Source organism: Rousettus aegyptiacus, unplaced genomic scaffold, assembly GCF_014176215.1.
Source record: "Rousettus aegyptiacus isolate mRouAeg1 unplaced genomic scaffold, mRouAeg1.p scaffold_m13_p_1, whole genome shotgun sequence".
Lineage (NCBI taxonomy): Eukaryota > Metazoa > Chordata > Mammalia > Chiroptera > Pteropodidae > Rousettus > Rousettus aegyptiacus.
In genome coordinates this window covers 134,899,561-134,915,602 of record NW_023416284.1, presented here as the reverse complement: position 1 = coordinate 134,915,602, position 16,042 = coordinate 134,899,561, and the positions used below count along the sequence as shown (strand labels likewise).

The 16,042-nt window shown below is 31.5% G+C and overlaps 1 pseudogene; it reads left to right on the top strand.

Moving 5' to 3' along the window:
- Positions 1-16,042, top strand: part of LOC107505431 — a 60,255-nt pseudogene that overhangs the window by 20,421 nt on the left and 23,792 nt on the right.

The following is a 16,042-nucleotide window of genomic DNA, read 5'->3' as shown; positions in this document are numbered from 1 at the left end:
AGTTCCTTTTCACTATATGTTATGATCATTAAAGTCTTTGCTCCAGTAAAAAATAATATTTACATATTTATCTAATGAATAAACAGATCACCATACAAAACACATACTCTGTGCTTAAAAACACTGGCTGACAAGATAGATCAACCTTAATTTAAATTGAATTTCCACCATCAATTATCATAAACTTAATTTAAGGAATTTGATTAATATCTCCAAATATCAATATTCTGATATATAAAACATGATCGAAAAATGCCATGCTATTTTATATAACTACAATAATTTGTAAAATTGTTATATCAGAGTCTAACTAGGAAAAAAGAAACCACTTAAAATATTTATAACAGGATAGTTAATTCTGGGAATCCATTGCAAAGGTGATGTGGATTTTGGGAAGCCATAAAGGGGATTATGAAGTAACTCAGAGATTAGTAATACCAGGAAGCTTCTGTCACCCTTAGATTGGAGGGATAAAGGATGGTGCTACTAGAGACCAGAAGTCATCCTTTCAAAGCTAGAACCACAATAGGCCAGTCGGATGAAGGCTTGGAATATGCAGAAGACAGTTAAATAAACTGACCAGCAGAGATAAAGTTGAAAATAACTGGTTTTTCCTTTCCCACTGACCTGCAAAATCAAAATCCAACTCAACCCCCTCCAAGTGTCTCCACTGTCGAATGTTGCTAGAAGCCAACTGATAGTGGATATTGGGAAATTTTATCCAAAGAGGTAAGTTCTTCTCATGAAGAATGGAGCAAAGGAAGAGAGGAAAGGGAGCAGTTACTAGCACCAAAGATCACCAAAGATCTTAAATCCAGCTGTGCTGTCTAGAGAATGACGATGTGTTCATGAAAAGCTACAAGTTTAAATTGTCATGGTATGGAAAATATATTATCTAGGAGGATAGAGGAAAGGAAAGTTGTTATGGGTTGGGGTTAACAAATGTCAAAATTAACATTGACTTAAATGCCAAGGTGAATATTTCTAGCGGATCACTGATATTAGTCTATGCTTATTGGTTTATTATATATGTAAGCATATATATGTATATATATAATATACATCTATAATAAACCTTCTTAATGAGAATAGAGTCCATATAACTGTCAACCAAGGGAGGGCATCAGTAATCAAATTTTGAACAGAAATAGTTGTGTAGTATTATTTAAGATGCTTTAGCAGTATCTTACAGATATGAGGAAGTCATTGAGACATCTGTATTATCTAGATGGGGAAATAAATAAATAAAACAGTCTAAATCCAGATACAGAAATGAAGAGAGAAGCTGCTCACTGATATGGATACATAGTCACCATTAATTATAATGGCTTTCATTCATGATCAATGGGGAAAATAAGTCCCACAGCATCTTGAACTCATATTTATTCTGTTGATTTATATACATTTTCAAATGTTAATGAAAATAAACTTCGAATGTGAAACCATATCTTGAAAATGTATTTTTGCTAATTATGAATCTCCTTGCATCATAGTAATGTTCATTGCCATTAAATAAGTTGAATTTCAAGTACTGCATTTGATATGCTTAAGTGTCTAGTTAGAAGTAAGCTCAGCCCTGCAATATTATAATGGTTTAGCTTTGCAGGTACCTCAGATCAAAAAGATCAGTGAACTAGCATTCTTTCTTATTATGGTAAAGTAAAATTTGAGAATCACATATCCCAAGATGATTCTGAGGAAAAAATTTCCTATTGCATAGAAACCCAGTGTCAGTAAAGTTAAGAACCAAATATTTGTATGTCTACAAAGCAATTTTTGTTTTGACCCATTTTTTACTTGTAATGAGTCAAGATCAGGTGAATCTCAAATATTTAAGATTGGTTAGGATTACACAGTAGATATAGTCTGCTATTGTAATTAGCAGCTTTGGTTTAAAGTTTACTGGAGTAAAAACATATCGCTAATACTCTAGGTTAGAAATTAGGTTAAAAATAAAAAAAGGAAATAAATGTTTAATTAATGCACAATCAAAGCTCTAGAAGTGAGAGGGGTCCTTTATTTCTAAAGATGGAGCTTTTAAAATGTAAGTCTATACAAAGCATATGAATCCAGGTCAAATTTTATTTTGTTATTAAATTTCTTTGAGATTAAAATGTGTCTTGTTGGCAATATTTGCATTCCAGAAGTATTAACAGAAGTATGGCTGTATTTCTTCCTACAGTATTTGATTTGAAAGTCCTATGATTTGTCAAACAGCTTGCAAATGAACTTTGCAATCCTGTAAAGTGGAAGCCAGTAAGTGGAAATAATTATCATTGCTCACTTATTTTCAGTGAATACACCCACATTTATCTCCTTCAGGATTACACGGCAACATTGACAAGTATATAACTCTTTCCTTTAACCTAAGCTGTAAGCCACAATTATTGCCACCCTTTTCCTTATTTTTCTTTTGTGAAAATTGTAAATACAGCATTTGAATATTTTAGTACATTTAGTTTAGCTTGAATGTGAACATATCATTCTGTAAGGTCTTAGGAAAGTCCCAAAATAGCAATCAGTATATAGTTATCTAGATAAATTTTGTAACTTTTTCTTTTACTTCCTTTCTAAATCTATTCCCATAAGAAACTAATATCGAGAGAAATTGCTTATTACAAAGTTCCAGTAATTATAAGCCACCATAACTATATTGTTTTATTCCTTCTATTTACATGATCACTAATGTGTTCAGTTAGTATTTGATGAAAACTTAATATTTAAAATGTTTGCCTAATGCAATAGTTACTACTGGAAATGAGATATTGTGTGATCAACTTTGAGAGAATGAAGAGAAATTCTGAAGTGATCTTTCCTTGGATCTGTTGAAATTGACCATTTCTGGGACTTTTGATTTTTCAGGGGCTCACGAATATGTTTAATGGGATATTAATGTTTCTAATCATCATGTTTTCCTTTTGAATGTGATTTTGTATTGTATTTCAATTATCTTAGAGATTTCAATTTCTTGTCAGCCTCTATTTTTTAATAGTAGGGAACTCTGAACCTACCAATAAAATATATAAAAAATCTGTTAATTTTATATTTTGGTCTTTATAAATTTCTTTAATTATGAAGGTGGTCACTTTATCAGTAACTCATTAGAGTAGTCCATGAATTATTAAGGAATTAGAATTTTAACAGGAAAATGCAGGAGAAATTTAAATTGTGGTATGTTGAAAAGGCAGATAGAATATTGTATTTAGATTAGTTAAGGAAACTAGAAGAGTAAAGGTTGACTATAGAGTGAGAAGTGTGCTCAAATGGTCCAAGAGAATGACTTGAACATTATAAATTTTGAATCTCCTTGGACTCTGATTTCCTTTCTTTCATACCATGCTTCATATTTTGCTGTTAAAAATATTTTTTGGGGGGGGTATCAAATGGCAATTTTTTAAAGCTTTATCCTTTACTTTGCATACAGGCTGGGGAAGAAATAGATATTACTTGCCTTATAAGTCTTTTTTTTTTTTTTTAAGTTTCTTTTCGAGTAATTGATGTTTCCTGAAGAAAAAAAGAATAATCTAAGAGGCATCCCTTGTCTCTTTGAAACTAGTCATGGCCTGAAATCTGAGGGTAAACATTTCTCTGATTTTCATAGTCGGGCATCTCCTTAAAATTGGGGTGCTTTTCTTACAAAGGGTACTGATGCAACAGTAACACATTTACATTTTATATCTCTCAAGAACTTCCCCTCAAAAATCCATATCAATATCTTAAATTTACATAAAGAGCTTGACAAAAAAGGTCTGCTCTTTTGAATAGCAATTTTCAAAGTGCTTTTTGTACATTCATCCATTTGTTACTCGAACTTATAGAACTTCTCATGAATATAGATTAGAAAAGATGTTCTTTACAGAGAAAGAGATTAAAAACTCAGAGAAAAAATGGTTTTCTGAAATAAATGGAGTGCTCTTAGAAATGTGTTGTTTTGATTTTGGATTAAACACACTGCACCAGATACTTTAGTAGGCCATAATAACCAGAAGTCTCAATGAAACTGGCACTGCTTGCCAATATGGGAATTCCCTCTCCATGGCATATTTTTGTGGAAATATTAACTTTCCTCCAGAATTCCACTATTGGAAATATTTCCTTTCCCATTTAATTCTTTCATCATGGAAATTTTTTTTCTTCTTTACTACTTTTTGTCTTCCGCAACACCCAACAAAGTGTTTTCATATGACATTACTTATTATGTATTTGCTTATTTAATAAAATGTCAAAATGCTTTTGAGAATTTTTCAGAAAGGAAACTAATGTGAGACGTTGGATAAAACAAACGTACCAAAACATTAAGGAACTATCAGAAATTTAGAAATAAATTCCTTACTAATTTCTATTGCAAGCTATATAAATAATTAAGCATCTAAACTTAAAGAAGTTTGGGGGAATATGAGTTAAAAACTTACAACAAGAACTGACAACAATCTCTATTTAAGGGCTTAAAATTTAAGTCATTATCAAAGGCCAGATGGAAAAATTTACATTTAACTTGTATGATAGGCAATAAATGCGAGGAGGGACATTTTGTGGAAGTTGGGCAACTTTATTTGAAATGTGAAAGCTACAGAGAATAGAAATAGTCCTGTGAGGTGTTTATTCCATTAAAAATCTGGAGTGGACATGGCTCTACATTATATGTTGAGCATTCTTAGGGCAAAAAATCCTGGCAATGCTAGATCTAGCACAGAATCCTAATTTAGGCACTTTTTTGATGATGTGAGTTTGGATTAAAGTAGCATATTGTTACATTTACTTATGCTTTGGGAGTCATTTTAAAAAAATCAGTACCTTTAAAGTAGAAATACTAACTTTCTTGACTCACAAAATAATAAACAGGCAATCTTCTTTCCTTGAGGATATTCCTGTCTATAGCAAGAAGATAAAGGGGCTGATACAACTGCTTCTGCCAGAGTCATACATTTTCCTAACTTTTCTTAATCATAACCTTATGGTTTATACAAACTACATATGTGAAAATGTTTCTGAACAGTTCACTTTTGCCCTAGATGACTGCATAATGATTGAGTTACAGAATTACCTAGTAATCTCGTCTCATTTAAATCAAGTAATTCAGAGAAATTATCTATGTCTTAAGGAAAATCAAACTTACATCTAAAAGTCTAAAATGATTTCAAGTTTAACCATAGAGATATACATTATTAATCCAAAATTTCTTCTTCTTCTTCTTTTTTTTTTTTTTTTTTTGTTAATACCTTCATTAGATCCAGTGACACTTAGTGGTTAGTATATTTGGGAAATTTTTAATAAAATGTGGAATTTAAAAGTAGCATAGTTAGAAAACACACTATCATTTTATAGGAACTTTACAAGTTGTAGTTTGGGGATGTTAAACTTTACTAGTCATCTGATGTCGCAAACATCAGTACACTCAAGAGTTCGTATTTATTATAATCAAAGAGATTAGAATCCCTTAGGTGCCTTTTTGAAAATATGCATGTCTCTCTCTCTCTCTGAAGTTGAGGAGTTTTTAATCTACTTTATTATTCATATGACATTATTACAGTAGGTCTTAAATATTCCAGAAAGTAATAATGATAACATTGAGAGGAATCTGGTCATAGCAGATATATTTTTGGTAACATGATTCATGTGTTGAGAACCCTCAGAGAAGGCCAACATGTGATTCATATCTAAAGGCTTTCCTAAATATCTGGTAGAAATTGACATAAAGATTACCATTTATATTAAACAAGTGTTTACTATTTTAAACATTATAGTTGACATGCTATTAAAAAAGCATGGTAGAACAAAAATATTTAAAAAACTTGTTAGTGTTTTGTAACTATTTGGCTTTAATTCAAGATTGTCTTTTTAGTGGTTTGGGATTTATTTATGCCAGTTATTTCAAAAGATGTTTAATCTGTAGTTCATATAGTTTATACATAACTTAAGTTAAATCATTTGAATTAATTTCCAATCACTAGCCCTGAACAAAGTAGTATACATTGACTTAAATAGGTATTAGTAATACATAGTTATTTGCATGCATCTATAATTAAGATTTTAAGTGTTTGATATGGCTCCCTCATCTGTTATTTAACGTATTAGTATGCAAAGTGATGTGTATGAAAAATAAAATTTTAAATAAGGCATTGAAAATCATATACTCCTACTTTTGAACTTTCTTTGTGAGTTAGTAAAAATAAAATAGTGTAGAGATCTTTTTAACACATCAATCTGCTGAACAAATAACCAGTCTTTGCTGGAATTCAACCAAATGACCGAGAGCTCACTACCTCATAAGGCATTCCACTCTATAATTGCATAGTTCTAATATTAGAAAGATAATCTTTATTTTGAACTGAAATTGGAAAGACATTTTTATGCAGTGGTTACTTGGCTATAAAAATTATAGTTGCATTACTTCTTCTTGATATTATTATTCTAAAGCACCAGGCACCAGGTCAAAACAGGTCAAATTATTATGAAACAGTTAAGGCAAGGGATATGGGCCTTTGATAATGCTTGATTTTTTTTTTTTTTTTTTTTTTTTTTTTTTTTTTTTTTTTACTGCAGGACCTAATGTTCTAATGTGCAAGTGAAATCTCCCAAAGAGGAAAATGACATGTGGCATTTATTAGAATTTGTCTGGCCAAAAGTCACTACTAATAGATCTTCTTTCATAAAACAGCCACTTGGAGAATATGATAGAAGAGTGCTGCTCAGTTCCTGGAGGCCCTTGTTTCTGTCCGCTGTTCCTCTAAGATCGAAGACGCATTACGGACAGACAGTACTGGTGTCTGGAGCCACCGGCTATGCAGGGTATCAGCCAACATCAGTTTCAATTGGAAGTAGGCCATCTGATTGGCTGTTTTAATAAGGCATGGCCATATCTTACTGATTCTTAAGTATTTTCAACACTTTGTATGAATATCATTAGTGTCTTAATCCAAATATGCAAGATAGAATAAAGGAGTATAAAAGAGATACAGGTATTTTGGAGGGGGAAAAAAAAGAATCCTAAAAGCTCTCTTCCTCTTTGCCATATTTAGAGACATATTAACCATCTTGTTATTTAATAAGAGAATATTCTGCTGAGAAAAGATTTTATTGGTGGGAGTTTTTGAATTAAGATACAAAAGTAATAACATATGGGAATAACACTATGATTTTTTTACTTCAAAAAATGTTATGTAGAATTTCTAGGAAAAAATATGAAGTAAATAGATTTTACTCAACATATAATGATCTTTATAATTATTTTAAATATTTACTTGCTAAGAGTAAAACTTTAACAGATCTATAATAAAATGTTTATTTCATTTTTAAATAAAAACTAAATACTATCAGGATTATTATTCATTAATTGAATAAGATGAACTGACCCTGAAAAGGCTTATTTTGTGAATGTGCATTTGTAATTATTTGGTTTAAAAAGTTCATTCCAATAAGCAAAGTAGAGAGTTAATGGCTCCCATTTATAAATAGATGACATAACTTATTGTAATGCTCAATTATCTCTGGTCCATGAATTGTTCAATTATGCAAGCACTCATCTGCTCAAATAAATACTCATTAAGGTGAGCACCTATGCCAAAAACACACTTTTTCCATATTTTTACTAGGTCTGTGTATAGTAAACTGCAGAGAAATGAATTAAGAGTACCAATAAAAACCCTGGAATCTAGCTATAATTTGAAAAATTAGATGCCCATTAAAGAGCAATAAAATGGGTTTGTTTAGGGAAAAAATTACATACAGCTATCTTGTTAGATACATTCTCTGATTGGAACATACTAAAGAAAACCTCATATTAATATCTAAATCTTTTTTTTTAAAAGGAGAAATGGTCAAGGGTGAAAAAATAAGAATATCACTCAAGTCATAAGTTAGAATAATAAATAGCACTCACGCTTGCCCTATAAGTTCTTCAAACTTTGTAGGGAAAAAAATTAAAAAAAGAGTTCATGCATCTCATTCAAACTTCAAAGCTACTTTCTCCTTTTTTATGTTTAAACCAAAGCTTTCAAGAATAGAGGCCAGGTTTCCTTTACAATTTAAAATTCAAAAAGAACCACTTTGAAATTTAATAGAGCAGTATTTGCTAAAGTAAACATTTTAGTCACAGTGCCGGCAGATCCCTCCGTGCATCCACAGTCTTTTCTCTAGGCATTAAAGCAGGGCTTCAAACTATTGGAATGTCTCTTCCCCAGCAGCCATTCAAAAAAGAGATGGATTTCACGGAGTGCAATATCCCACTTCTCCAAATAAAATGCACCTTTAGCGTTAAAACAGTTTTGAAACTTGGGAACTTCTGATGGCACTTTAAACGCTGTGATTTAGAAAAATCAAAGAGAAACATTGAAAATGATGACCCCAGATTCCCCATCCACAACCACACAAGCCTGGAGAAAGGCTTCTGGAAAAGAGAGAGGAGTGGGTTAGACAAGCATTCATGGTGATCAACACGTGGTGTAAGAAGCCTTTTGTATTATTATAAAATGGGTTACTAACACTGCTCAGTGAAAGACGCTGTTTCTTTTACAATGCGTACCAAATCCAATTACGGAGAAATAACAGTGGAAATTCTTTTCTTATTGAGAGCTAAACCAGCTTACTAAACCATGTAATTTTTTCCAGTAAGCCTGGAACATAAACACGTATATGTATTAAAAGAACTTTTCTCCATGCATTGACTACTACATGTTATCAAACATCTTTTTTTATTCTTGAATATTTACTTGTTTTAAAATTTCAGTTATATTTCATTCAGAAAAAATACTTAAATGGATCGAAAAATTGCAAAATTAATGGTAGAAGAACTTGGACATTCAGTGGTCAAGGAAATGCATTAGAAAAATATTATTCCAACTTAGTTTATTTTGGGGGTCTTTATTCATATTTAAATTTCCAAGTTAATATGTTAATTTATAAAACTGGTAAGAGATTTTTAGAAACAATAATTAGAATTCATTTCTCTTATTTTCATTGTATCAAGCTAAAACATTTTTATAAAGTCCTATAAAAATACTATCTTTAGAAAGATATGTATTGTCATAGTATAAAATCCACATTTTTATTGACAGTGTCTAAATAGGAACAGGTAAACCTCTTTCAGATTTAAATTCAAATTTAATAAGAGAAAATTATTTTCATCATTTTTCAAGTTAGCTGCATAATCCTAACTTCTCAATTACAAATATATATTGATCTCTAAAACTATTAACTCTTTTCAATTGATATTTTGAAATACATTGTATTTAACGACTCATATGAACTTTACTTCAAATGATATTCAATTAAAGTAGAAAAAAAAAGAAAGAAGCCATATTTCTAAACATGCAAGAGACAAATTCAAATGTGTTTTTCTGTTTGTTGTGCTATCAGTTGAATATGTTTTCCCCCCTGGCACAATAATTGTAGCATTGCAGTTTTCTGGCAACAAATGGCTTCTGGGGGTCACCAAATGTCTCTGATTTGCTACAGCATTTAATCTTCCACAAAAGCTGTTTACTGCTTCATATACACTGAACGCCAGGAACATTATCCTTTAAATCATGCCTAGCTGCTAATTAATGGATGTATAAATGTCGAACAGCCAAGTCTTTAAGGCAGAGCCATGAGTGAGTGCAGCAGACATTCTGCATATAACTAAAATAGAATTATCGTGAACCATAAACTGATTTTTCTATACAGCTATTGTCATGCTGTGTATCTAACCAGATTGAAGTGCATTTGAGAAATTTGCTTTATAGCCATTTGAAACTGAAAATACATTAGCCGTGCTAGAAGGGTTCAGCGATACGTTATTAGGTTACAGAGCTACATTGCTGTTGCTCCTGTGTTTCTCTTGGATGTCTACATTTTGGAAGCAAAACAAAGGCTCAAGATTCTGAATTTAATGCTGAGATTTGACATCATGCCATTGTGAGATATTTGTCACCATAATTTCTTAAACTTTCCTTTCTAAAACAAATAGAAATTACATCCAGAATATTTCTTTTACCTTCTTTTTTCTTTATATGGTCAGGCATCATTTGCCATAACACAACAATCTAACAGAATCACTAGGAAATTTTACTGTATTTTACCTTTATTGAGCATAAACCACATGTCCGGCACTTTGATATACATCATTTCTTGTAGTGCTAATAACCATGCTCCCCACTATAGGGAGGTATTAATATCTTTAGTATTCAGAGGCGATTAAGTGGCTTAGAAATTTAGAAGCTTGTTCTGGATTGCCCAGCTTGCTAAGAGCAGAATGATCAGAACTGTAATTAAATTGAGCACTCACTCATACCAAGTCCTTACACCATTAACTACTGTGTTACTCTCCCATTTGTCTTGACTTTACGTACATGTTAATATTTTAGCAAGTTTTTATATCACAAGAAAACTGCTAAGAAATAAAGAGAAAATAACTCAGGAATAACAAAGGAAGAGACAAAACATGATTAAACAGGTAATAAAGAATGGGAGAAAAAACAAGTAGAAGGAGATAATGACTCCAACTTTCCAAAGTATTGCCAGAAATCTTGACTACCTTCATTTTAGGAATTACCTTCAAATTCAGACAGAGATAGAAAGGTAAATTAAATGTAACATAAAAAATACATAGTGCCACTCTCTACTGATTAAAGCATTAAGGGAGAACAGACGGCTATTATTAAACCTGGACTAAAATTTCATCTCTAACATTTCTTAATTATTTGTCCATAGGAAAGTTGACATACTTCTTGAAGCATAATCTCCTTGTCCTTCAAACATGTAAAATTATTGTGGAAATTACATAAGCACATATCTGCTGAATTAATGAAAGAATGATTTAAGATAAAAAATTCTTATTTAAAGTCAGCTATGTCATGGATTAGCAACATGATTTTAAGTAGGTTACTGAAGTGTTCTTCAACTACAGAAAGGCTTAATAATGGTTACTTTATAGGTGGCTCTATGGATTCCATGACATAACATTTGCAAAGTATTCCATACAATTGAAAGACCTTTAACAATTATTGTTGCTTGTTTATTGATCTTGTCCCATAAGCCATCCTAAGTGGCTTCCTTCTCTTCTGAGTTACCCGTCATCCCATAGCTGACCTTCCACAAAATGCCCTGTTTCCCAAAAATATTTATCTACTTATCTGATAATAGCTCTCAGTCCTTTAACATAATGAACGTAACTTAATCATCTAAGAACTTTTGCTTTTACTTCAAATTTGTTTTTATTAGACAAAAGTTCAGCCAGTGGTACAAAATAAAATGGGGAAAAAATGAAGAAGACTAGGGAGAGGTAGCTACAATGAAAAAAGGTCTGCTCTGTGAAATGGCTAAACTCATTAGGTCAGTGTAGAGAAAAAGCCTCCTTTGTTCTTCATGCCCACTCATTCTCTACATCTCACTGTATATCACATTAAGAGAGGCAGTCTGAGAAGTGACAAACAGAAAGAATCCCACATCAGAATATGGCAATAGCAGCAGTATTTCTAATTGTAACTATGTATAAATTGGTGTGTGTGTGTGTGTGTGCGTGCACGCACGTGTGTGTGCATACACGTGAGCATGTGACGTGAGTTTGTATTCAGTTGAAATAGGATTACCTCCATCTAAGTTCATTTGAGTAGTATTTTTACATGCACACATAGTTTATAATAAGATGTTTTATATCGATTAATATATTAAATTTGAGGAATAACATGAAAAGTTTGGGGAAATATGCAACAAGCAACAGCAAACAAATTTTTCTAAAGTAGAAATCTTAGGAAAGGCAGTTTAAAGGTTGTCTATCTAGTACAAGGCTCACCCAGGTAAGGACAGGTAACCTTCCATGATGGGTGAGCTTAAATTCTTCAGGAACAAGGAATTTGTTATTCATGATATGCTGTATTCCAATATACAAATTCGACCAAAAATTATTTATCCTGAGCTAACTTTTGCCTCACCAGAATGACTTTGATTCCAGTTATCTCTGAAGAAAATCCAAAACATCTCTCTCCTTTCTATTACAGTGTTTCATACACTGAGCACAGATATATTTACTCTTTTTTTCCAAGCAGGCCTTCCAATAATTTATCAAGTGACCATTCCCAAACTATTTTCATGTTCTTTTACTGATACTCTACACACAGGTACAGTTTATAAATATTCCTATATGGTGACATGGAATCAAGATAACATTTAATATTTGTATACATCAGTGTAGCTTGTAGAGGTATCATTCTCTCCTTGTGATTGGGCACCAAACTTTTACAAATACAGGCTAAAATTGCTTTAGCTCCTTTGCCAGTCAAATAACACTCTTGAGTTGTATTTTTTGTCATCAAATATAACCTCTTATTTTCCACATGGACTATTACTCAATAAGTTTCCCACATCTAGTCTTGGTGCAACTAATTTTTAACATAAATATGGTACTATTTATTTAGCCATATGTATCACATTCCAGTTACTGAACCAGCTGAGATAAATTTGAATCCTATTATTTCATATGTTGAATAAATTGTCATCTGCAAATCTTACAAATGACTAATTTAAACATAACAAAAGATATCTTATTGATGTTTAAGACTTTTATTTTCTTTGGTAGTGTTTTACTTTAAAAATTATATCCACATATAAGTAGAATATATTCAGTTTAATACAATAAAGAGCTATTAAACTTCTACTTTAGACTAGAACTGAAATGGAGATGACATCAAGAATTTTCAATGTAATTGGTTAGTCATATATGTAATGACTTAGAATTGTAGCAAATTTAAAAAATGTACAAAATTATATGGAAGCACAGAGGTGAGAATAACTGATTAAATGGAAGTGAGAGGTGAGTATTACCAGAGATAGTCTAAAAGAATGAGTAGGCATCAATGTAGGACAGAAAAAAAAAAAGCATCTCCAGCCAGCAAGACACAGCTAGAGCAAAAATGCCATGGCTTAGTACATTAAGCAGACTTTAAAATTATTATCCATAGATCCCCTGCACCATATTACTTAGCCATATATATGGAAACTACTGATTCCTGGGTTTCTCCCCAGACATCTAAAATATTATCTCTGGTTGGGGCCAAAGAAACTGTACTTGCATCAAGCTCTCTTGTTGGTTGCTATGCATGTAACGATTTGAAAACCACTGTTTTATGATAGAAGGGATTGTCTAGTATCACTACAGAACTCAATTCATGATATTGAAAAGAGATGCAACAGTAAATAAACTCATGGTCATACTGAGGAGTCACATGAGCCATTTTAAGGAATTGGGAAGGGAAATCACTTAAGAGTTCTTTAGTGGAATGGTCAGGTTCATATTTAGGAAAATGAATGTTGTTACAGTGTGAAAGTTTTATTGGATGAGACGGACAGTGCATAAGGACATGGTGAGCTTTCCAAGATGTTAGATGGGACAATAGCTTAATCTAGTTCAGGAATCAAGAGATTGATGAGAAAGACTGATAAGGGGATAGATGTACATCAATAAGTATTTCAAATTTAAGTATTAAAGAACATGGTGACCAAATGTGTATGTATTTGAGAGCAGGGAGATAAAGAGGATCCGGTAATTACTTGGATATATGATGCAGATATCTACCAATATTTTTGTATAAAATGTTAGAAGAAGATTTGTAATGAAGAGGGTGAAAATTAGTTCATTCGTTGAGTTATTTACTATTAACTACTTGAGGTTTGTTTATAGAAAAATATTCAGCAAACAATTTGCAATAAGAATCTGAAGTTTAGGAGATGTACAAATTCAACTGAAAATTAAAATTCTTTAAAATAAGGACTAGAGAACTAGATTTTGGGCCCATCATCAGATGGGTAACTGGGTGAGATTAGACTCATGGAGGTTAACCAGCAAGAGTAAGAGGAGAAGGATGAAGATAGTGGGTGGTACATGGTTGATACCAGTGCTGAGAAACAGGGCCAGAAAGGAGGTGTTAAGTAGAAGCCTAAAAAGAAGCAATCCAGAGGCACAAGAGGAAACACAAGTAACTGTGGTAATGAAAGTCAAGAGCGAGAAGAGTTATAAGAAAAAAGAATGGTCAGGATAGTCGATTACAGAAAAGATAAAATTGGATTTGGAACAAAAATCACTGATAATCTGGTAGAAAGCAAGGGTAATATTTTAAAACATTTTTTTAACACTAATTTTCCTCTTAACTAATTTTTTACATGAATAAAAGAATCTTAAGATGAAATTGTATTTAAGTAAAAAAGTTATTTATCCTTTTAAAAATAGTTGTGTCAATCATTTAATTCATAATCATAGTTTTCAAAAACAAATCTTTAAGGGATTTTACATTATATTTCTGGAATCAATAATATTATCTCTTTATAAATGTGTCATCAATGGTTTTATAATTTATGCTCTCGTAATTTATATGAGGTCTTATTGTCTTTGCTCGATAAAGTGGAACATGGAAAACAACTCCTTTTCTTAAGGTTTAAGTAACATTGCAGTTGCTTTTCTGTTCTCTAATATATAAAAGAGAACTGAAAAGATGTTACTCAAATGCTCATCTTGAAAGTGTAATTAATATATGAGGGGAAAATCTGTATGCTCTAAAAAGATTAATCACTTAAATTATTCTACAAACATTATGGCATGAAGACTACCAGAATTCATAGTGAAAATATACTATATAAATTAGTGTATCCCTATTTTCGTGGACTTCATATAGAATGTTTATTAATATTGCTCGATTATAATAATTATTTTAACTTAGCAGAAGTTATTCAGACAGAAATGATCAATTTCTCCCTCCTTTCTCCTCCTCCCAAATGCATGTACTAAAGATCTGAAAATAAGTGACAGAATATTCATGGATATTCAGTTTTCATACTTGGGTCATGAGTTCCAGCTATTTTTCAGTATACACAAAGGACTGCACATTAATAAACTTGTTAGAGAAATGGATCTTCAGATGCAGGTGACTTTAATTTGCTTAACTCACTGAATTTCGCTAATATTTCACAGTACAAAGTTTGATGTAATGAAATTCAGCCAAAATTTTCCATTTTCATTGTTTTTTCCATAATAAGAAAATAATTAAAGTTATGTTTCAGATTTTGGGTATTTTAACTGCTCTCTCAAATGGAGTGCCAAGAAACTTGCTCAGATTAATATCTTTTTGTTATGGGATGAATAACAATGTATATTTATAAATTTTGTATGATTAATAGAATAGTATCAAAGATCATCAATCATATATTCTTTTTAGTATCTGTGAGATAAAGCTACAAAGAAATATTATGCCCCTTAAAAATCATTTGCCTCTTTTTTCTGGGTGCAGTTACTTTAGGTAGTTAAATCATTAAAAAAAGTTATTATTAAGAAAAGCTGACTTGCCAGTTATTTTCAATCTGGTTTATACTCTGTCTTGTATTTTTATATAATGATGGTAACATTTTTTTCTTTTTTCTTATTAAAAAAGATCTTACTGTGATTAAGAATCTTATTGAGTCTAACTTTCATGTAGTTGATATATTTGGATTTCTTTATAGCAGAACACGTTTTCACTAAAATTTAAAGGCAAATTTGTCTTAAAGTTAGGCCCTGTTAATAAGAGGGAAAACATATTTAGGTGTTGAATACTGTAATTTTTTTCTCTTACAATAAAATATGCTTTTAAATAAGACCAAACCTCCGAATACTTGTCTCTATTCACTCACTATCATAACTGTACTTTCTGGAATAACTAAAACAATATTAATGTTTAAAATTCATTTGTTAGTTCCATATATGTTTGTCAAATCATGGTCTCAATTTTAAATTTACAATATAATGTAAATCAAATGCTACCAATTCTATTTATTATTTGCTGAATTACATTGTTTAGAAATAGATAACAACACTCCAGGATCCCAGAAGACCTAAGAACATTCTACTATCAACTGTAGCAAATGTCCCCATCTCCCACCAACATCCTTCTTCCCTTGGTAAAAGAATCCCAATATTTTAGCCAGTGAAATAGTCATGCAGAATTTACTCCACCAGAGCTGGGAGGGCCATGTCCAAACAATGGGATGTGGCCAAATATGATGAGTTCAATTTCTATGGTGTGTTCATTCAAGAAAGAGA